This window comes from Ipomoea triloba, chromosome 13 (genome assembly GCF_003576645.1).
Source record: "Ipomoea triloba cultivar NCNSP0323 chromosome 13, ASM357664v1".
In the NCBI taxonomy this organism is placed as follows: Eukaryota; Viridiplantae; Streptophyta; class Magnoliopsida; order Solanales; family Convolvulaceae; genus Ipomoea; species Ipomoea triloba.
The window spans coordinates 20,598,231-20,623,504 of record NC_044928.1 but is presented as its reverse complement, the minus strand read 5'-3'; the positions used below and the strand labels follow the sequence as shown (position 1 = coordinate 20,623,504).

Below are 25,274 nucleotides of genomic sequence, written 5' to 3'. Positions count from 1 at the left end.
GGGGGGGGGGGGGGGGGGGGGGGGGGAGAGAGAGAGAGAGAGTGAGAGAGAAGAGGAAAACCACAAAACCTGGTCAGACAAAGAAATGGCTTCCCTAGTGAAAGTATGGGCAACACGATTCGCAAACCGTTTAACAAAAAGGAAACTCAAATGATTAAAAGCATCTAGAGTTTCTTTAATATCATTGATAATAAAACTAGAATGGTGAGGACTAGTAGATTTGATCTCTTGGATGACCATGAGGGCATCACTTTCCAGTTGAATATTATCCAAGCCTTGATATTTAAGCCAACTTAAGTCTTCATGGATTCCCAATGCCTATGCCTCATGAGTATGAAAAACACCATACCGAGGGAGGCTGCAGGCTATCAAAAAAAATCCCTATAGTGATATCTAAAAACCCAACCAAATCCCATCTTGTTGGCATTGTGATCGATAGCCACATCAACATTCAATTTGAGCCAACCTTGAAGGGGTTTAGACTAGGTTGCATGGGAGGGGGCGTGCCTTGGAGAATGGTTTTGAGCTGATTGCAAGTTGTATAAGAAGCCCTTAGCTCTTTCAACGATTTTGGTTGCTAGGGCAATTGTGTTGTTCCATAGTTTATCGTTCCTAGCAGACTAGATGCTTTAGCAAACAATGAAAAAAATGCAAGCATCTCCCACTGTTAAAACTGAAAGATTGTGAAGGATCCAATCTTGAAGTAAAGCAAAGCCGTTATAGGCAATAGGAATTCCTGTGGTATTCTAACATTCTGCAACCGTAACACAATTAATAAAAATATGGGATGAGGAGTCAGTGCCAGCGTCATAGAGATAACAAGAAGAAGAGCAATTAAAATGTTTAGAAAGCAACATCTTGACTGTTAGGAGGGGAGCAAAGTTGCCAAAAGAAATAATGTTTGATATTCAAAGGTAGAGGGAATTTCCATATAGTAGTCTAGTTCAAGTTGTGGGAAGAGGGAATATCACCTGAGAGAATCTTATAGCCACTCTTGATAGTATAGATGCCCTTAGTTTCCCATTTCCATGTGCTTTGGTCATTGAGAGGTTAAGAAGGGAAGGGAAGGGCATGCTAAGGATGAGTTTTGCATCCCTTTCTTCAAAAATGTCCATAAGAATATTAAGATCCAAGGAATTAGAATCAGTACATATGAGGGAGTTAGTGGTGATGCCCTCAAGATGGGGAGGTTTTGTAAATTGGACATGGGTATTATGTACATCAAGCAACGATGGATTAGACCAGCCATGAATCGATTTTCCATTGCCTACATGCTATCTAAAGCCCTCCTTTATGATTAGGCGAGTTTCCCATATGTTTCCCCAAATGAAGGATGGGTTGTATCCAAGTTGAGCATCAATGAAAAAGGCATTTAAGTGGTATTTAGCTTTGTAAACTCTAGCCACCAATGAGTTTGGGGAATGAACAAGTTTTCAAGCTTGTTTCCCAAGCATGGCCAAATTGAAAGTCCTAAGGATCTTGAATCCAAAACCACTAAGCTTCTTAGGAACACAAAGGTGACGTCCGGTGACGTCAAGATTTTCAACGAATCCCTTTTCTATCGATAGTACAACCCCAGAAATAGGCGTTCATAATGTTAGATGAATAAGGGGGTAGTTAGTGTGTAGTTAGAGTTCCTCTCTATGCCTTATGTTTATTTTAAATTCTGTGGGTAGTAGCTTGTTAGCTTCTGTATAAATAGGGTTCATTCTATATAGCAACATACAAAATATACACACTATTTTTCTATCCTTCAACATTTAACATAGTATTAGAGCCTAGGAAGTAAGAGTGGTTGCCTGGGCTGAGTTTGGGAAGTAGTTGTAACACTGCTACGAGGAGTTCGATCACCGTTGGAGAAGTCATGCGCCGGTGCATGAGGTTGTTTATAGCGACGCCACCGGTAGGTTTTTATATCTATAATGTCACCTCATCATGCTGAGTCCAGGGGTTAAGATGTGTTGAAACTTTTTGATTTGGTTGATTCTTTTGGTGAAAGATGTACGGGCAATAAAACTTTTTCTCTTATGGGTGAAGTTTTTTCTAATATTGTTCATTTGTTGAATCTATTGGGTGAAGATTAAAATGGCACAAGAAAGGAATATCATTGTTATCTCTACACCATCTAAATTAATTGACATAGTTTTAGCTTCAGATGGATCTAATTTTTTTGAACGGAGATTTCTTATTAAAGTAAATTTAGATGGTATGGGGAAGGGTGACCATTTAGATAAAGATGTCCTACAGATGCTACTTTAGTTGTGGACTGGAAAACTATTGATAAGGCTTTACTGTCACATATAATTAATTGCATCGATAGGAGAATTATATTGTCTATGCAACATTGCCAAACTGTAAAAGAAGTGTGGGAGTTAGTGAGGAAATGGTTTAGTGGAATAAGTAATTTGAGAAAATTATATCAGTTATCTAAGGAAGTATATCGTTCTAGTAAAAAAGGGCGTAAGCTTAAAGATTATTAGAGTTAATTCCCAAAATGGTCATCCGACTATGGCCTTTTCTTAATTTAGTGCATTGACATTTAATTGCACCCAATATGGTTCCCAGACTATTCAATTTTAAGCCAAAGAGGTCACCCGTTAGATCTGGAGTCAAATTGGTGTTAAAATGAGGGGTAAAATGGGTAATTCAAGTGATGGTCTCCAAATTAAAGCTTATGTGTCCCCAATTCACAGCAAGTTGTGTAAATTTGGCGGAACTCCGAAGCTGGGGAAGAAGATTCTGAGCTGATCTGAGAGAGAAACTCTGCCGGAGAGCTCTTCTACTTGACAAAATTACTAAGTTCGAATGCTGTTTCCCCACCACCGCCTCCGGACTTGAATAGGCCCAGATCCGCGGTGTACCGGGAGCCGCTTCCGCCAATAGATGATTGCTTAAGTTGAGCTTATGGTTAGCTAAGGGTTGAGAGTGTTAGTGCAGTGGAGGTTTGCTAGAAGAAGAAGAAGGAAGTATCGGATGAGGGTCGAGAATGACGTCGTTTTAGACCAATGCACTAGAAATTGATTTTGGAGCAATAGACTTTTCAATTCCTCACTGTCGTCTTCGATTGGTAATGGGCTCGATTATGTGGCAAAATTCCTGAGCACAAAGCTAAATGCTAGATTAGAGCTAGCACAGGCTCTTGTGGATTACTTGCTTACCTTGAATCACCAAGGAGATGTATGTTGGAAAAGACTTAACCTTATTAAGATACTATTATAAATGATCTTAGGAAAGGTGGCATGGAAAATGTTTAAAGAAAATTTCTTTATGCTTTGCAGAAACTCATGATAAATGAGACCATCAACACTATCCAGAAGCTTTAAGCTGTGCTTGTTGTAGTTGATGCAGCCTTTTCTCTGGTGCCCAAAGATACACCATACTAGAGCTTTGAGCTAAGGTAAAATTAACCGTGTTGGAATCTAGGAGCGCTTCTAACTAGGTCGTCGGTGCTGAGTGGAAGCGAGTCAGTCCTGCTCCTCGACTCGACTCACTTACGCCTCCTCCGCCGCTGCCACTCTCCGAATGCATCGGTTACTTTCTCTATCCGGATATGTCGTTATCCCCATTTTTAGGTGAATTTTGTGGTGTTACTGTGAGCAAGAGGCAAGAGCTCGGGAGAGAGAGTGTTTTTTTTTGGGGAAGAAATTGCCTGGTCAAAGATCTCAACGACAAACAATATAAATTGTCCTTTTTGCCCTTCTATTTAATGCTAAGTTCACGCCAAAGCTAACAGAGACCAAATTGGCTTAAAATTGAATAGTTTGGGGATCACATTGGGTGCAATTAAAAGTCAAGGCACTAAATTAAGAAAAAGACCATAGTCAGAGGACCATTTTGGGAATTAACTCAAGATTATTACTACGACTTTAAAAGTGTATGTGTTGCTTTGTGTGCTGCTATGCCGCCAATAACAAATGATATGGATGAAATGAAAAAGCATCGTGACAAATTACTTATTTTTAGCTGAATTTTTGGCTTGTATAAAGAGTATGATGTCCTTAGGTTTTAACTGTTGGGGAATAAGGACTTAGAGTCTTTGGATAAAGTATTTTATATGCTACAAAATGTATCGAGAAATAATGATTCAAACGAGCTCCAAGAAAGAAATGTCTTTATGTCACAAGGAAGTGGTGTAGATCCAAGTGCCCTAGTATCACAATGAGGAAGTACTAGTGAAAGCTATGGCTATCGAGGAAGAGCTAATAACCGCTTCAAAGGACATATTTTTGGAGAGGTCGTGGAAGGTATGGAGGACCATGAGTTTGTTTTAACTATGGAGATCCAGGACACTGTTGAAATCAATGTCCTATGCCGCCAAGATAACAAGTGGTTGCTAATACGTACGGCTTCCACGTAAGAAGGTCATACAGTAGTGTTGACAGATGAGGAGTTTGCTAAGTTCAGCAACTTCTAAAAGTTATGCCAACTTATTTCTTCATATGTGTGTGTGCGTGCACGCGTGTGTGTGTAAGAGAGAAGGGGAAGAAGCGAGAAAATACAAGCTTTAGACTATATTTGAATTATTTATTTATCATTATGTGTAACTAAACTTCAATACAACTTTTTAATTCTTAGTGATATTTATTCATGTAGTTTGTTATTAATTTTTGAGATTAAAATATTTATATTTCATCAAGTGGTGTGTTAGTTTGATTTTTTATTTTTTTTGAAAAATTTTTGATTTATTTTTTAATTGCACAGAATGTATGTAATTCATGCGGGTTAAATTGATCATGAAATGATGAAAGTAAGTTTTAACTTAGTCACCACAAATGCCCTAGAAGTTACACCATGAGAGTAGGTGATTTTTGAAGGATTTTATATTAGTAGGGTTTGATTAATTAAAATAGTTACACTATGAGAGTAGGTAAATTTTTGAAGGGTTTTATGTTACTAGAGTTTGATTAATTAAAATTTTGTAGGTCAACGAGAATAGAATTTGCATAATTTAATTAAATATTTGATCAAGAGAGTGGTGGAAACATTAAAAGAAAATTTCTCACATTTATGAATTAGAATATGAGAAATCTTACAGCACATTTGGTTCACGGAATGAATTTAGAGGGAATAAGAATGTTATTCCACAGGGAATAGAATATGTAAGGAATAAAATAAGTCTTGTATTATATTGTTTGGTTCGCTGAAGGAATAGACTTTAGGAATTGTATTCCAGTGTTTTGGTTGGTTAAAGGAATAGAAATGGAATAGGTTTTAAAGACATAAATGCCCTTATACAAAATAATAATAATGATGATGATGATGATGATGATGATATATTGAACGTTTATATATATATATATATATATATATATATATGTATATATATATATGTATGTATGTATGTATATGTATTTTGTGTTGATTAATATGAAGTGTTGGATTAAGGAATCCAATGGTGCAAAACAAGCCACATAGTCACACATAGAAGGCTATTCACATGCGATCAGGCCTATATATATATATATATATATATATATATATATATTTATTTATTTATTTATTTATTTATATATATATATAAAATTATAATTTATTTAATTTATATTTAATACTAATATAATTTACATATAATATTTTTATTTTGTAATTATAATATTATTAAGTTATAAATTTTTATAAAATGTATAGTTTATAATTTTATATAATTTATATAATAAATAAACTCTATATTAATATTTACATAAAGATACAATAAATTGTATTAATTAATATTTGTAATAAATGTAACATAAATTAGTTATATGTCACACTTGCGTGAGACCATTTCACAGATTGTTATCCGTGAGACGGGTCAGGTCAGGTCGTATCCACTATAAGAAAAATCGCGATTCGCGACGGAAAATCGCGACGGAATAAAATTCCGTTGCAAATTAACGACGGAATCGCGACGAAAAATAATTCCGTTGCGAATTTTAGCGCAAATAGAAAATAAAACCTGGGAAAACTTGGCGGCAAAAAATTCGCGACCGAATTTGCGACCGGTTTTTATTTCCGTTGCGAAATGGCAATGGAAATGGCGATGGATTTAATTTCCGTCGCGAAATGACGATGAAAATAGCGACCGAATTTATTCGTTGTTAAATGTAGCAATTTATTTGAAAATAAATAAATATTGCGACGGAATTAACGATGGAATTTATTCCGTAGCAATATTATTCGTTTTTGTTTTGTTTTGTTTTTGTTTTTTTTTTTTTAACTCAAATTATGTTATATTAAAAATTAAAAGATGAAAGGTGTAGCCCTAAACCCCTAATTCAGTTTTGAGTTTCAGCACTTCAGCGCAGCCGAGTAGCCGACACCACCATCGCGAAACAGTCTCCTCCTTCGTCGCCGGTTCACCCACCGCCGTCGGCCCAGCCTTCAACCACCGCCGTCGGCCCAGCCTTCACCCACCGCCGTCAGCCCAGCCTTCGCCCAACCGTTTCCCACTCCGGCGAAGTAGCAATAGACGAAGACGACCGGCATCTAACATGCGAGACTCCCCTCCGGTACATCAGCGGCGACGTTAGGTAGCTGGAGTTCGGCTGACGGCGATTCCGATCTCCATCTTCGGTGGTGAGTGGCTGGACTTCTAAATCTCTCTATCTCGACCTCTCTCTTTATTTGTTGCTATTTTTAGGGTTGTGGCGGTGCAAGCTTCTCAACTCTTTCAATTTGTTGCTTTTATTTGACCTTTTATTACAATAAGGATTTAGGTGTTGCAGTCTTGGTCATGTATTTGTGAATAAATGGAACCTTTGTGCCCAGATCTGTGGCTGCAATTGTGCTTAAAAATTGATTCTTTAATTTAAAAAAGAAAAACAGATTGTTTGGTTGAAATCTGTGTGTAGGTTAAGAAGCAGCAGGCTCTGGACAAGAAATAAGTTGTAGAGAAGATTGCAAAATCAGGATTTCAGCTTTGCTTGGATGTTACTGCAACCAAACCTAAAAACTCTACTGGTATGTTTATATACTTGGATGCTACTGCAAAGTCTTCTTTGCTTCTATATTTATACTTGGATGTTTTGATCTTAGCTTTTAATCAGTGGTTGTTCTTGACATTTTTATCTTGTGGTTCCCAATTTCTTAGTGTTTATAGCACAGAGTTAGTTAAATGTTTTTTACGATTTGTGATTATTGTTGTGAAGCATCATGAAAAATCTCTCAAAAAACTGATAGGAATGAGGAATAATGTTAATGTTAATGAAAAATCTCTCAAAAAACTGTAGGTATGAAAACATTATATACTGATTGTTTCAAAAATAATTTGAGGGAGGGAGCTTGAGAGTTGAGACTCTTATCAGTTGAGTGCTCTTCTACCTTAATATACCATCTCAACCTCATATCATTTTTATGTTTTTGGCTTGCTGCACTTCCGGTGTACTGACCATTCTCAACTCTCCCCTCATTCCTAATTTCTATATAAAAAATAAAAAACCTTGGGACATCAAACTGCACAGCTCTTACACTAAAATGATATCATGTAAACATGAGCTTAGGGGCTACAGTGAACATGCAGACATTACTGGGTCAATCTATTCAAATAGTTTTTAGACATTGCCTCTACAGTCACAAAGTGTTATAACTCCACATCTAATAGTTCACTCTATAATATCATTGAGAGACACTACCCAAAAGCATAGATTTAAGTTTACTGCTAGATGAGCTGATGATTGAATAAAGCACGGTTACCATTTTATGTACACAGATGATAATAGCTCAGTCCGTAACATCATTAAGAGACAATGACCCAAGGCATAGTTTTTAAGTTTACCATTGAATGAACCGATGAGTGTATATTGTTCTATGTACATGGATGAGCTGTAATCCATATGCCTCATGCATGCAGTTTTGCTGGGGAAATGCCATCAAAATTTCAAAATAAAACCAAAGGTTTATTAAAAGGATAGATGCTGCCTTTGCATATGTATGGTTAGGAACTAATTAAGACTATCATTAATACTGCAAAACTAGACTAGAAAGAACAAAAAAGATACATAGTATATAATTATCACACAGAATTAAACATGGTGGGATTGGTTTTATAAATGAAAAATGGGAATCTATAGTGTTTCTGCGGAGGCGCTAAAGTGGTATTAGAGTCAAAAGGAGAAAATAGATAAATTTCAAGAACAATGAAAATCATCAAGATCTTATATCAAAGATCATGCTGCTGATATAACTGTATGCATTTCAGTGCTCAACAATCCATACAATCTGACTCCACTAACACCATCATTTCAGTGCTCAAGTAAATCTCTCTTTTGGTTTTACGCTTTAATTTGTTCTTAATGGACTGGTTTACTTCTTTTGAATTATCCTTTCGATGATTAGTCTTCTGTTAGTTCTAGCATTGTTTGGGTTCCTATGTTTGATCTGATTAGTTTTGGTTCTGCTGATTTATTATCTGCCTGGCTAATTGCATTTTGACTACTTAGGGGACATAAGAGAGCTTCATTTTCCTTGCATTATGAATTTTGTGTGGTCTGATCTTTAATGATAATTAAACTCTAGTAACACTACTTTCTAGTGATAGTGGTAATGACAATACTAATAATGAGCAAGAAAGTAATGATTTGCTTGATGACGATGCAGATGATTACAGAAATGAAGAGGATGAGGATGATGAAGAGGAGCTTGATGCTATATTGCTATTATTGTGTATTGAGAGTTACAGTGTGCAAAAAAATAAATTTAAATATTGTTGTTTTGTTTTGCTCATTTTTTTAATTTTTATTTTTTTTTTATTTTTTAAAGGGTATCCGCGTTTGTTGTAAGAAGAAAAGACGCGGATTACCGTAAATTTTTTTAAAATATTCCGTTGCAAAATCGCGACGGAATTGCGACGGAATTATTCTGTCGTCATATTTCGCGACGGAATTTTTCCGTCGCTATATTTCGCGACGGCATTTTTCCGTCGCTATATTTCGCGACGGCATTTTTCCGTCGCAAACGGAGATACGACAAGCTGATAGACGACGGAACGAATTCCGTCGCGATTCCGTTGCAAAACCCTCTTCGCGACGGAATTTGGCTGTTTCGCGACGGAAAAATTCCGTCGCGAATCGCGATTTTTCTTGTAGTGATCAATATGTAAATGCCATACTTATATGCTCAAATGTAATAGTAATTAGGAATAAAATGTTTGTTGCTTATAAGGAAAAATGTAATACTTTTACATTTTGATGTAAAAGTATTATATTTTCCATAAAAAATATTACATTTTTCCTGTTAAGTAATGTTGACAAGTGTTTGTTGAAAATATAATATTTTTGAGGAAAAATGTAATATTTTAAATCAAATTGTAAAAGTATTACAATTTTCTATATAAGTAATAAACACTTTATTTCTAATTAGTATTAAATTTGTGCATATAAATATTACATTTTCTTATAGATCCGACCCTTTTCACGGTGAGACGGTCTTACACAAGTTTTTGCTATAAGTTATACACACACACATAATCAAGTGTGGCCTATATATGTATATATATATATATATATATATATATATACACACACACACACACACACATAATCAAGTGTGGCCGCCCCTTAACGTGCGGTCAATGCAGCCGCGCCACTATGTATACAAATATACACCACTCAATGTTAGAAAATGCACTACACAAATATGCATCATTAGGTACGCATCATCAAAAAACACACCACTAGGTATGCAAATATACACCACACAGTATTAACAAATGCACGATTAGTGGCAGGGGAGTTATGGTGCGGTATTTTGGGTGTATGGTGTGTTTTTTGGTGTTTATGTATTTTCATTGTGGTGCGTTTTCTAACATTGAGTAATGCATTTTTAACATTGAGTGGCATATTTTTTAATATTGAGTGGTGCAAATCGCATCGACCACACGAGAAAGCACGACCACATTTGAACAGAGATATATATATATATATATATATATATATATATATATATATATATATATATATATATGCGCTTGTGAATGACATAAATAAATATATAATTATATAAAGTTATTCAACAAGTATGTGTCTTTAGCATATTTGGTTTCAATAGTATTACATTACATGAATTAAAAGGTTATGGGTTAAATTCTTATAATTAACGATATTTTAAAATTTTAATACAAATCTCAATTACACAAAATAAATTTAGAATTGGGATACAGGTTATACGTTTAGACGGGCCAACCCGGCGGTTTGGGCCCATTTTAACGGCTCTAGCCTCTGCGGAAAGAAATGATAATTGACCAAAGACCCCTTAAATTAATAGTCAAAATTCAAAAAGGAGAGGAAAAGAATTTCCTCTTATCTCATTTCAGTCCTTCGCTCACGGTAGTAGAAACCCTTGTCTCTCCCTCATTGCTCATCTTACTCCTTCGGCAACGAAAAGCCTTCTTGATCGGTGATCATGGTGAAATCAAGAGGATGACACTCCAAATCACCAAAACAAGGAGGAAGAAGCACAGACCCTAATCGGAGCTCTTTGCAATTTTGAACACGAGCAACCCATCCATTTCTATGACGGTCGAGAACCTCGCGGCATGGAGTAATCTGGTCAATCAAAGGCAACCCAAAGTCAAGCACTTTCCCAATTGTATTCTTGGAACTCCTTGGGTCAAAATCAAGATGAGAATCATAACCCCATGACTCGGAAGGTAACCCTTTAGATTAGACTATTATTTCATATGTTGTAGAACCCACTCCCCTGTGTATGCATATGTTTGTTTTTGGTCTTGGTAATGATTTTGATGAAGATTTTTGGGTTGGACTTGGGGCTTTGCTAATAAATAAATGATCATGTAGACAATGAAGGTTTTGATATAGATTCACAAGGGAGAAGGGTAGATGATATTTCTGTGGGTATTTCTATTTGGCAAAAAAAAAAGAAGGAAAGATAATGATTCTAGTAATTGCTTGTTACTGTGGAAATAGAAAATATTATCCAAGTGAAAGAAAAAGGAAGGTCCCAAGAAAATGAGATGGTCAACAACTCGGATGACCTAGCAAATGATGTTGCAACAAAAAATAAATTTAAAAAAATCCAACAATAGAGCCACAGATGATGGAGAAGATATGGATGGTTAAATTACTTAACTGGTGAGTAGTGTAAAATCTCATAAGTTTATCCTAGGGCAAGAAACCAAGTGATTTCCTAGATTACTCCCAGCCTAGAAGAGATGCTTAGAATATTGAGCCTCATTGAAAAAGGAGCAAGTCCAGAAAGTAAAGTAAACAAATTTCTATTATGATTTATGAACATGATGCTGACTAGGAAGAAGACTCACCTTCTAAGACACTGATACATGACAATAACAATAGAAAATATAGAAAGACCTTCTAATAAAAATATGATCACAAATCACTCCCAAAAGTTTTCAAGTACATTAACTGACTCTGTTTCTTCCACAATAGTATGATTTAATAGGAGTCTAAGGGAAAAGGAATTACGAGAAACATTTAATGCAAACAACAAGAAATACATAAAAATAAAAGACGTTGTAAATATTGAAAATAATAAAGATTCTGGACTTACTAGCTGCCAAACTGAGAAAACTCTTCCACTTCATGCATGTTGATTATTATTCCTGCTTTTATGGGTTTTCATGTACTCCATTTTCTCTTGCATACAGAATACTCGCTCTCGAGTCGTCAAAACACAATGGGTCATCCTCGAAAAAATATTTGACGACATCTGCGACATTAAAGGTCTTTGAAATTCTCCAATTGCCCGAGAGGTAAATAACATACATGTTATCATTGATATTATTGATAATCTTGAAGGAGATAAACTTCTTTGGACTTAGCTTCTAAAAATTACTTATTGGAATTCTTGTTTTATGAATAAAAAACATCAACTGGTCACCCACTTAGAAAGCCAATTTATGCCTCTTTTTATTAGTAAGAGCCTTATAGATGGTCTTGGAAGATTCTTTCCGATCTTTTTCTCCCTCTTGTATGTACTGTAGTAACATTTTCTACTAAAACCTCCACATTTTTTTTTGACTCTTAGTGGGCTGGGGTAAACAAAGTGAATCAACTACCATGGGCTCTTTTCTGTTGCTAGAAAGAGTGATGGCACATGGCTTCTACTTCAAAGATTCACAACAAGAAGCTAGGGAAGGTATAATCTTCTTTTTGTGCCAAATGAACGAATATATAGTTGTCTTCTATGGTGGGTGGCATCAACGTCATATTGCCCTGGTCTGTCGAGTAAAATATGACAAGCATCTCTGTTGATAACTTCGCGTTCATAATATCATGATAACTTTTACCAATAGATATGGGAACACTACACATCTGTCACCTCTATAGAAGGTTAGGTCCCTGCTTGATCCATCCCAACTTGTAAGGCTTTGGGTGCGGTTTTGTAGGAAGCCTAAGGTATTGAACAAGGGACTTAGAGACAATATTGTCGTAGTTGCCATTGTCAATGACCAATTTACAAATCTTTCCAAAAACACTACAATGAGCTCGAAAAATATTTTTACGCTGTGTTGGGTTTTCTTATTCTATAGTGATTAGCATCCATTGTACAATGCAACTTAGAGGCTCACCATCTTTCTCAACAATTTCGACCTCCTCATTTGGGTTTTCCTCTTCTCCCTCTACGTGGTTAACATCTAATTTACCAAACATCTTTTTACAATCAACTAATGCTATCAACTAGTCATACCAACTAACCCAATCAACTAACAACTATTTACCAAACACCCCCTATGTATTTTCTTAATATAGCATAATTATACCAACTGTGTGAAAGGTGTTAAAACCAAGTGTGTTGTTGTAACATTAGGAATAACAACTTGAACAATCCAATTGTAGAAATAAGGGCATACTCAATTTAACACAATTGGAAGAAAACACTTAATGTATAGGACCCTCAAACAAGGTGAAAGTCAAATTCACTATAGCAAAATTAAGTATAAAGTTTAAAAGGGAACTTACACAATAAAAGACATGCTTTTTTGTTGAAACCCTAGTTTTGTAGCTTTAGATGAGTTGAGGATACAAGTTCTCCTTGTATCTCCTAAGACTACATTCTTATATACCTTGATGCAAATCATCTTATAGCAAGCTAAGCGTTCAATGGCACTGAGATGATGTAGGATGCCCAAGAATGTGTCTGCTATGAATTGAGTTACATTGGGACTTATTTGAGCAAAAGAGAGCTCTTAGGGGTTGTTGATGCAGTTCAGAATGCGTGAGATTGCTTGAGAGTTCTTTTAATATATATAGAACATGAGTCCATGTGGTCCAAGACTTGCTTTCTTATTCCTCATCGGAACAATACTCCTCAGCAAATTAAGAATGTTTAACATACATTACTTATTCTAATTACAAAAAGCCAACTCTAATATAATCATAATACTTAAGATTCCAAAAAGAGACCAAATCAAAATATACATTTAATGTTTTGCCAATTAAATGGCCAATACTTAAAAAAACCAACAATGTTTACCAACAAAGTTTACTTGTCTTTCTGTTTATTGTATATATATCTTCTTGCAAAGCTCTAGTTGGGGACTTGTGTTCCAACACAGCTAAATCCAACTACAAAGAAGGCCAATGCTTGCAGCGCTAGATATACATAAAAGAAGTCCTGCCCAAAAATCACATTATACAATGCACATTGCAACATAAAAACTCCCATCATAATCTCGAGCAAATGGATCCTGTTTGTAAGGGTATAGTTTAATGATTATTTCAAGAAAGTTATGCGAAAGCAATATAATGATTTCCTAGCAACCTTTTAGAATAGATATATTATCCAATAGAAATTTACACATCTAGAGTTAAATGCATTACCTTTCTCTAATCCTGCACGTTCTTCTTTTTGGCACTCTCACATTTTGCCTTTGCTTAGCTGCATTCCCTAATTTTTCTGTTACAACCCATTCATTGGCTCTGTTGGCTTCTAGTAGTCCGATTATTGCAGCCTTAGTTCGATGCAGAGACATGACGTTTTCAAATAATATCCATACCACAAGAAGATGGAAGGACCTTTTCCAAGCATAGAGAATAGCGATAATTCAATAAAAGTTATTGCAATCAACTCTTATAATTTTTTCATTTGTGGAATTGCTTACCTCTTTGTGCAAGCTGCATTTAGAATGGTTATAGTTGCCGGAAGATATATAGCTATTGGCTTTGTAAGATGCAACTCAGGGATTATAATAGCAAATGGGATAACAATACAATAGAAGAAAAAGGTAACCCAATGTGCTATAATCTTCCTCACGAAGAAAAAATCATAGACCAAGTGAAGTTTCTTGTATAGGGACACACGCTGCATTGTATATGAGAGATCCTTTGTGAGTTTTTTTTTGAATTATTATTAATACAAAGAAACCCCTATTGAATTTAATTACCTCGTTTTGGATGATTTCTTTGAACATTTTCCTGAAGAGGTTTGCTGGACCACATGACCACCGATGTTGTTGATACCTATAAGCCTTGAAGGTGCTTGGAAGTTCATTTTTTACCTAAATGAACTATTTTAGTTTCTTGATATATGGAGATTTGATCTTCCAAGTATTATTATAAATAAATTTGTAAATACTTAAAAGACTCACTTCTAAGTCACCAATATAAAGAAATTTCCATCCCCTAAGGCTAGCTCTGACTGCAAGGTCCATGTCTTCCACTGTTGTTCGATCTTTCCATCCACCAGCATCATGTAGTGCTTGGATTCTCCAAACACCAGCAGTCCCTAAAATAATATTTGAAATTATTAATTGCATTTATTAAATATTCTAGAGTGATACTTTTCATTGCTTACCATTGAACCCAAAAAATGAGCATGTTGATGAGCCCACTTCTTGCTCAACACTAAAGTGGTAGTTTAGTGACATCTCCTGAAGTCGAGTCATTATACATTCATCCGCATTCACTGTTGAAGTTTCACCCACTTTAATCACATGAATTGGAGTTCAAGAGTGGGATGAAGTTAATGCTAATACTGGCCTTACCAAATTTCCATCTTGCTTGCACCAATGCCAATTCTGAATTTTCTAGGAGATAAGGGATGGTCCTCCAAAGAAAATCATTATCAGGCTGAAAATCAGCATCAAAGATGGCAACAAATTCACAATCATCAACGTATTGGTTTTTTAGACCTTCACGTAAAGCACCAGCCTTGTAACCATTCCTGTTGTTCCTTGTCTCGTACTTCACATTAACTCCTCTTCGCATCCACATTTTACATTCATCCTCTACCAGTTTCTGTGTATGGGGTCTCAAAGGAATATTGTTAATTCATAAGATTTGGATAGATCTTTGTTTTAAGTTAATATTTAGTTGAGAGAATACCCTTAGGCTATCATTGGTGGAGTCATCAAGAACTTGCACAATAAACCGATCTGATGGCCATATAAAGCCACATACAGCTCCAATAGAGAGCTTGTAAACCTGATGAGGAATAAAGAAGGAAATTATAAGTATGAGTTATTTCCTACTAGTGATAGTGTGCTTATCCTTTTTTTTTAAAAATTATGGTAACTATTTTTTTTGGAATGCCCCTGATATCGTTAGTAATTACTCATCAAGAGTTTTTTTGCTTAGCTACTCAAAAAACCCTTGAGGTAACTTTTGTTTAGTTGGGTTACCTGAATAGTATTGTAGTTTTCTTTATAAGTTTTTACATTTAATTTAAGGTTGAAGTTCCTATTATTAGCTTGCCACAATGTTTATGCATATAACTTCATTATGCATTCACTTAGGTATAAAATATATGCAACTAATGTAAAGAAATTGTAATGGCTTGTACCTCCTTTTCATTAAACATGGGAATCTGGATCAACACCTTTGGGTAGTTTTGATTTTGCTCAAGATCTTCTTTCATAGCATTCAACTTATACCTGGTGTATCGTTTCTTCCCAAAGCACTTAACACCAACGATTACAATAGCCATGTAAACCCTTTCAAGAAAGAGCATAACAGACATCACTATGCATACAAACATTAAAATTCTCAGAATAGGCAAAAGAATTGGAACTCGTATGCTATCCCAAGTTTGTTTTAGACTTTCAATTGGAGTAGTATAAATTTCATTCCCCTGCTCTTTGAAAACTATTCCTCCTCTCATTCTCACAAGTTTGAGTTACTAAATCAATAATGAACGCAAATTAGAGACAAGAGAGAGAACTTAGGGAATGAAGACAATGGGCTTAGAGAGAAAGATTACTAGGTGGCTAGAACTGTGTTTAACAATGAGGCTATTGTGCTTTAAATAGAGAGGCTATGGTGAAGATGTAGATAAGGACTTCAATTGGGATACGGTGGAGGATTGTGGTTTATTGAGATTTCCATTAGCAATAAAACTCTACTATCCGAAAGACACATGGCTTACACGCAAATGTATCTTTTGCTAGCTGGAATACTGCATTTCCTGCTAGATGCAATTTGAGGTTCCGTCGGCAAATAGTGTAGGTTCATTATTTATTTATTTTTTGATTTACTATTTATAGTGTCTACTTAACCATTTCAACTCAAATTTTCCTATATGCTTAATGCTTCTAAGCTTCTTAGCTCATGGTTCTCTTTGCTTTCGTGATTTTAGCTACTTTTCTTACTCTTTTCTCGTTAAAAATTTTTGTTACTTGTATCACCAAGATACTCAAATTTCAATCTCGAGTTCCTTGTCCCCAATGACTTTCAAATGGATCAATTGAGGAAAACGTGAAGGAATTTAGTACTCAATTCGGTTGTTGAATTTTTGTTTCATATGATTTTGGGGAAAACGAGTCACTCATGCGTCAAGATTTTAATTATAGAAATATGGGTCATGGAATCCTATAATTGTGAATCCATTAACTCTTTTGTGGGCATTTGTATTCAATGTAAACTAGTAATTTACTTGTGTAATGAACGGAATAATTAGAAAAATTAAACCAAACCAACTTTAAATAAATCAAAGTTTTAGTACATTTTATTCTTTAAATAGAAAAAAACTATGAGATCTGAGTTGTCCATTTGGCTAGATCTAATGGTTCTAGAATAAGGAGAGAAAAAATCGTTGTGAAATTTTGGTAATTTTTTTTCAACTTTAGAAGTGTATTTTTGAATACTATTCGGTTCGCTTTTTAACCCTATACCATACATTTTTTTCCGTTGAAAATGCAATACACTTAAAGAACACTTTTTAGAGTTTATGGTTAATTTTTTATTTTGGTTTTAGTGTTTCATTTTTTAGCATGTGATTGCAATCATCCTTTGTAGCGATATAGAAGTTAAGGAGCTTGAAACATGACCTCCATTGAGAAAGTATAGGTCACCTTTGCCATATCCAGCCAAGTTGAGAAAAGAAAGGAACAATGAGTAACACAATAAATTCCTTGAGCTCTTCAAGAAACTCCAAATCAACCTTCCTTTTATTGAGACTTTGGCTCATCCTAAGTATGCTAAATTTTTGAAAATTTTGATGATCAACAAGAGAAAGTTGGAGAAGCTATCTTTGGCGACTTTGAATGAGGATTGCTTTGCAATTCTACTAAATAAGATCCCAAAGAAATTGAAGATACGTGGAGTTTTACTTTACCTTGTTTTATTGATGATTTGGGTGAGTATTAATTTAATTCCTTACTCCTTGTTTCATAAGCTTGGGTTGGGGGAACTTAAACCAACTCATATGAGCATACAGTTAGTTGATAGACCAGTCAAATATCCTAGAGGCATTATTGAGAACGTGTTGGTTAAAATAGATAAATTTATTTCCCTTAATTTTGTTATCTTAGATATGGACAAAGATACTAAGACCCCCTCTCATCTTAGGAAGACCCTTTTTGGGCACTGTGAGAGCTAATATAAATGTTAGTGATGGTAAATTAATTCTCAAGGTTGGAGATGAGGAAGTCATGCTTGGGGTAACAAAAGGAATTGTCCATAAGGGTGATAGTTGTAATTTGCTTTGCTTGACTGTATTGATCCCTGTTGTGGTCCAGATTGTGTGTATGTCTCCAGTTGTAAAGATTCTCAAGGAAAGAGCTTGATCCACAACGAAAAGATATATGGCCATGCCGTGGTAATAAAACAAGTCAATCCCTCAAACGTTACTAATCTTATGGTGAGAGGAAAGGCTATATGGGTTGAGATGTTTGATTTAAGAGAGCAAACTAAATGTTTTAAGTGATGAAATTTTGCTTTATAAATCTTATTTCAAGTTATTTCCAAGTAACCTCAAGTTTGATGGTTCAGGTTATTTAGTGACACAAGTATTCTCGTTTGGCACTAGTGAGGTAATTCATTCTATCAAGAGAACATTTAAGGTAAGTTGTCAACAATTGAAAAATATACTTTAGGAGAAAAAAGGGAAGAAAGAAAAAGGGCGTGACCTGTAATTGGTGAGGTACATCGAGTTAGAGACGTTAAATCAAACATTACTTGGTAATATCTTTCTCATTCGATATCTTATTTAGGTGATTCAAGACTATGGAAAACAAAGATAATTATCAACAAGTGTTATGTTTTGAGTTTCTTGAGATTTGGACTTTATTAAGATTAACATTTAGTATGAAGTTGTTGCATGTAGAACTTCTCATAGGTTTCTCAAGTAGCAAGATGACATGGCACTGGTATTAGCAGATGTGGAGCTTCTTTCTTGTTGACCTGGTTAATTTTAATGTTGACCTGTTTACATGGCACCTTGATAAGCTGTGAACATAGAGCAAGGCTCCTGTTTTCTTCTCCCTCAAGTTATCCAAATTCAGTTTCCAATCGTTATGAGTTTTTATACCAATTTTATGTTCGCAAACGCGACTCGCTTTCTTCTCCCTCGAGGTATCCAAATCTAGATTCCAATGGCCGTAGTGTCGCCTGAGAAAATCCAAGCCCGTCACTCCATCAACCACCTCTCCTACTTCTTTCAATCCACCGCCTCGAATCTACACTCTCTCATCAACGCCAATACGTTGTAGTCTTTTCCGTTTCCCCGACTGGACACCCCTATTTTCTTCTCAGAGTCCACATCGCACCTGCCCCCGTTATTGCACTCTTCCCCTTTCGAATCGGCTGACTCCAACTCCTCGTGTCTAACTCCGTAGTCTGTTTTCTAGGTCTGGTTTTGGGTTCCCCGACTTAGTTAGGATTTCTGGTTTTAGTTCCGGTGTCAAAGGCGGCCTGGTTTTTCTTGGCCAGGTTTTTAGTATGTGCGACCTTTCAAGCACCGGTCTTATGATTGTCTCCACTCACTTTGACATCCACTTTCTATCTAAAAGGTATTCTTATCTTCTACTATATACTTGTGAACATAGAGCAAACCATTACCAGTCTTACCCACCCCTTCTCCCTACCCCCTCTCTGCCTGCTCTAAAATCAAAGCTTTAAGCCAAAGCCCCATTACAAGAAACCTCCATTGGAGTGGAATTCTCCCCCTCTTGCTCGATAGATTGCATGCCAAGCTTCTTCATAGCGGCGATGGCCGCAATATTGGCACATATCGAGAGCGGATCCTTGCTGAGTTTATTCCCTGTTCTGGAGATTGTTAACCATTGTTAATGTTAGGTATCAGACAAATTAAGTAAACATAAAACAAGCCAAAAGTGTAATGAAATGGAATCTACGTACCTTGTTTACAAACAGAATTAATTTGTATATTCAGTTTATTGTGTACTTGAGATTTGAGAATAGGGTGAAGCACTTTTTCATTCATACTTCTTAATCATTCTCATTGTTCAGTATATAAAAACCATGGTCACACATTTAGATATAGATGTATTAGGGTAAACCAACTTATCTATTTAAAACTACCAACTCACTAATGGTTTCTCTTAGATCCAAAACCATTGTTGCATATTAGATATACATACAGGATGCAAACAATCGGCGATCAGTAGGACGGCAAACATGACAGTGGTGATTAATCCTTCCTCGGCGGCGGAAAGTCCCTAGAGGGCCTTAACAGAGAGGCCAATAAATGACAAAAGCATCACTTCCATCGAAGACGTGAGTGTAGACGTGGCTGCAAGTGCAAATGACTTGACAGAGGCATAAGCGTAAACGGGTTCTGGGTCAGAAACGATGAGGAAAGAAGACGTGAGTGTAGAAGTTTAAAAAAAAAAAGAAAAAAAAAAAAGAAATCCATGTCAGCATAGTCTTACTTATAACCTACAGGTAACTTATGAAAAGTTCTAGATGAAAAAAGATCATTGGTTTGTGCATCGAAACAGTAGTTATGAAAGGTCAGAGTGCGGCATGAAGAATCTCTTATAATTTATGGTGCGGAATGACATTTTAGCCATTGAAAAATAATTTTAATGGTGATAAATGCTTTCCCCAAATGAAATTTGCTTCATATATGATGTGCTAACAATCTCTTAATATGAAAAATGTAAGAGTAAACATTGAGCTAAATGGTGGGTTATGACACCATTACTTATGGTGTGTTTGGAAATCAGGAATATGAATAATTTTTGAAAATTGAGTTACTTTTTAGAAAATATTTTCATTCCAGTGTTTGGTTGCATTCTAGAAAACTATTTTAGGATGTGTTTTGAAACTTGAAAAATGATTTCAGTGTTTTTAGCGTTTGGGAATAAGGAAAAATTTAAAGTCAATGAAAAACAATGGATTGATCAATGAAAAATAACTAACATTTTCAAGAAAATGACTTCCTTTTTTTTTTTTTTGAGAAGTCATTTTCTGTTTGCAGCAGTGAAGCAATCAATCACTCCTGCCGTCGTCGCTACCACCACCCCACCCCAACCACCCACACCCACACCCACCAACCACCACCACCATCATTGTATATTTTAAATATTTAAAATTTAAAATTAAAAATAATTATGCTCATTTTTCAAAAATCGAACCAAACACACCAAGACAGTTTTATGAAAATGTTTTTGGAAAGTGACTCATTTTTTCAGAAAACATTTTTTAGAAGTCATTTTCCTGTTTTCCAAACACAGTAGTTCATTTTTCAAAAAATGAGTAGAATTGTATAATTAAACATTTTAATTGTTTTGTTTAGAATATAAGAACATTTATAAAAATAATGTAATAACATTATTAAATATAATAAATAATAACTAATAATATATCAAAATAACTAGTCAAAATCTTGCAATTCAAAATAACAAACCAAAATAACTAAAGTTTTACAATTTACAATTACGAATAAAGATTATTAATCAAAGATTACTAATCGAAGTGTTGGTGGTGGTAGTGGTAGTGCTAGTGTTGGTGGTGGTGATGTTATTGGTTATATAATAATAATAATAGTGGTTGGTGGTGGTGGTGGTGGTGGTGTGGTACTGTGGTAGTGGTAATGTAGTGGTGGTGGCGGCGGCGGCAGTGGTGATGGTGATGGTGGTGAGGTGTTGGTGTGGAAATTGGAAAATGACTTCCCAAAAAAAAAGGGGAAGTCATTTTGTATGAGGGTATTTTTCTTTGACAAAACAATCCTTGTACTTTGACTCACATTTTTCACTATTTATTAAATACTGAAAACCTAGAAAATAATTTTCAAAAATTATTTTCAAATTGATTTCTCTTGATATTTTTACAAATTCATAATAAAATCATAATTAGTACTAGTACTTGTAGTTCATGTGGTATATGAAACTCGTTACTTAACTTTTTATACTCCAAACCGATATGTCTGGAGTCAGTTTTATAATGTGAGCAAATTAAAAAACGATATGTATGGGCCAGTTTTATAATGAGAACAATCTCCTTCTGTAAAAAGTGAGGATTGGTTCAGCTGCTCATCAAGGTTCATCAATAATTGAGAATTTTAGTTTAAAAAATAATAGTGGGTTAATTTTGTAATTATTACAAATTTTTAAGTTTGTAATATTTATAAAACATACCCCATCATGTTTTTTCTTATTTTTCGGCAACGCTCAATCATTGATCTATCTAGATTGATGGATAAGTTCAATCTTCACTTTTTACACACATTACTTTTCACAATAGAGTTAATTTCAATGAAGGTTTCTTGTCTTTGGGGACAATTTCAAATTTAGTCACAGATTATCATTTTTGTAATTTAACACCCTAGACTATCATTTTTGTACACTTTTGGTTCTTCTAATGACTTTTATGGTGAAGCCTTATTCTAGGCAAGGATATTTTCGTCTTTTTATTTTTTTTAAAAAAAATTATTTTCTCAGTGAGTTAATCTTAGCGGAGGTCCCTTGTCTTTGGTGACAATCCCAAAATTAGTCTTAGACAAACGTTTTTACCATTTAACAACTCAAACTAATTTGGACACTTTTAGTCCTTCCAATGACCTTTTTCAGTGAAACTCTATTTTAAGCAAAAGTATTTTCGTTTTTTCAAATTTTTAATTTTATTTTATGGTTTTCTGCTCAGTTTTTTTCATCTCTTCAACCATGGATTATATTGCACCATCTCTTTCACCCAGCTCTTCTCTTCATCTTCTTCAACCTGGCCTCAAATTGTCCTTGGTCAATGGTGATACCGAGTACGTGAGAACTTTCGAGTGCAGCCGTGTATGGGGAATCAATTTTGCAACGTAGTTGGAAAGTTCAGGATGTCGCCACCTGGTAGGCTTTAGTCTAACTTCTTGTGTTTAAGTCCATGAATAATCTACTATAGATGTAGAGCCAAAAAAAAACATATTCTTTGTTATTGGAAAATACGCTTTTCTAAAATAGGATTTCATCTGAAGCACCAAAAGTGTCCAACATATGATAGTTTGTGGTGTTAAATGGCAACAACAATTGTCTGGGACTAAATTTGGAATAACCACTAAAGACAATGGAGTGATGGACCTCCGTTGAAATTAAATCATTGAAAAAAATAAAAATTGAAGAGACGAAAATAACATTGCCTAAAATAGGTTTCAACGAAAAAGTTATTGGAAACACTAAAAGTGTCCAAAATATAATAGTTTGGGGATATTAACTAACAAAAACTATAGTCTGGGACTAAATTTAGAATTGCCCCAAAAATAAGAGGAATTCGTTGGAATTAACTCTTTCACAATATTATGGGATGATTTATTATTATTATTATTATTATTATTATTATCATCATCTTGTAATCATAATATTTTTTTTTCTTGAAAACCAACCAAATAATAGTAGATTAAATCAACGCAGAAATAGAGTCTGGCGGGATAGAATCCCAATACATGGAGTTAGCCTGTAAGTAGGCCGAAGCAGCAAGCGTGTCAGCACCTAGATTAGCTGCTCTAGGCACATAATTAACTGAGCAATGATTAAATAACGACATTAAAGCCCTAGAGGCATCAATTGAAAATCTTGTAGTCATAATATGAATGAATTAAAAATTTTAAAATTGAAAGCCAAATGACACGTATAAAAATAGAAATCATATTTAATAATATTTACTTATTTAGTAATATGATTATTAAAGCTTTATTTATTATGGATGTGATTTAGTTTTTTTGAGAATCATCAATCATCTCATTGTTTGTTAAATATACTATTAGATTTATTTTTAACAATATATATATATATATATATTGTAATATTTATGAAAATGACCTCGTTCATTTTTTATTTGATTTATTATCCATAAGATCTTGCAAATCAATGATCTAAATTTGTCCACAAGTTCTCATTTGAAGAGTGGTTCTCATATGATTAGGATTTCATACATACATACATATATAGAAAATAAGTGATCAATAGGTATGATTTAGAGGAAATGAAGAAAAATGCAAAGCAAGATAGAGAATGAACCCACACAAAGGAGAGTACACCTTTAAAGAAATCCTAATTTAACTCCTAAAATGAAGCACAACATACGGATATAATCATTACAGCCTTTAACTAACAACTCAAAATTACCAAAGCACCCGTATACAAATGAAAAGGTAATAAATATGAAAGAATATCCAAAAAAATCACAATACAAATACTCAAAATGGATAGCTCAAATTTGTCTACAGTTCTCAGGTAGGAAATGATTCTTATATATATGGAAGGGTTCACATAAGAATAAACGCTTAGATAAAAAGTGATGATTAATATGGTCCATTCTTTTAATTTGGACAAATTTATGGTTGAGAGTTGTTAAAAGTTAAGGAAAAAATGAGCAATGCCAGTTTTATAAAAATTACAAACTTAAATTATTTGTAATAATGATAAAATTGACCATGTATTTTTTTTAATTAAAATCCATATGTGTGTGTGTAATAAACTTCCCATTAGGTTTGTTGAGAGGAAAGAGTTTAAAAGGTTTGTTAGTGTTGCCTAGGTTTCCCATCCCTTCTAGGTGGACTATTAGTATATCCATATACAGAGTATATCTTGGTGAGAGATTGATTCTTAAGAAGCTATTTTGGATAAGTTTAACCACTCACTAATAGTTGAACCTCTATTCAAAGGATAAATTAGACGTGCATTGCTATACACTTTATTGATGATTAATAGAAACTAAATAATAAAATAATTTTCTTTGTCTATGTTTCTTCTTATAAGTGGAGTACGTAGCAAAGACCTTAGAGAGTTGCTTGATTGAATGTGGTATTAAGATTGTTTTTACTGTTATTGTTGATAATGTCTCATCTAATGATATTGCTTTGGGGTTTTCAAAAGCAAGTTTTTGTCTTGGAGTACAAGTTCTATTAGGTGTTAGTACATGCACATAAGCTCTATAGTCCATATTCTACGGGTAAATGTAAATATATATATATATATATACCCAAAAGAATATACAAGTACACAGGGCATACCCTGGTCCGAGAAAACAAAAAGTCTGAGCGTCATCAAGCCAAAGCATAGTAAAGCACAAATACATAAGTAAGCCAACAGAAGCAAATCATAAGAAAGCTAGAACAAGAAGCAGCGAGTAAAGATCAGTAGAAGCACATTAGGATGGAGGCCAACTCTCGCGAAAGGTAGAGAGTTGGAGGCTCGTCCCAAAGTGATCCACTCGCACGTCCAAGACAAGTGCTCCACGGGAAGCTCAACATTTCTTACATGGTGTAGAAATATAGTTGCATCCGCTTGGCCCAAAAGAACAATGGTACAAGAGAACCAAGACAACCTGAGCGCATTGTGGAGATCGCTCCCAAAAGAACTAAGGAAAGCATCATGGCAAAACAGCAAAAACCGAGGCACACTGCTGGCAGTGTTGGATATTTATATAGTAATGGATATTTTCAAGCTTAAATAATATTTGGAGTTGTGGAGTTATAAGTATTTTTTTAGTTTGGTGGAGTTGATTTTGGATGATCGAGAGATACCTCGAGAGGTCAGTTTATTCGAAAGATCAAGTTCGCGGAACATCGGTGTCTCGAGAGATAGGAATGTTCGAGAGATACATCGAGAGATCAGTTCGATCGACAGATGTCTCGATAGTCTTTTTGTAAACTTC

General features: G+C 34.8%; 2 long non-coding RNA genes and 1 pseudogene across 2 annotated transcripts; 2 read left to right on the top strand and 1 right to left on the bottom strand.

Annotated features, from left to right (window-relative positions):
• The first annotated feature begins 6,254 nt into the window (after positions 1 to 6,254).
• LOC116002947 lies at positions 6,255 to 8,700 on the top strand. Its single transcript, XR_004094569.1, has 3 exons — positions 6,255 to 6,555; positions 6,831 to 6,939; positions 8,575 to 8,700. It is a non-coding gene; the product is annotated as an uncharacterized LOC116002947 (long non-coding RNA).
• Positions 8,701 to 10,271: 1,571 nt separating this feature from the next.
• Positions 10,272 to 11,848, top strand: LOC116001946. Its single transcript, XR_004094328.1, has 2 exons — positions 10,272 to 10,624; positions 11,600 to 11,848. It is a non-coding gene; the product is annotated as an uncharacterized LOC116001946 (long non-coding RNA).
• Positions 11,849 to 13,482: 1,634 nt separating this feature from the next.
• LOC116001339 lies at positions 13,483 to 15,912 on the bottom strand (annotated as a pseudogene).
• Positions 15,913 to 25,274: the final 9,362 nt, after the last annotated feature.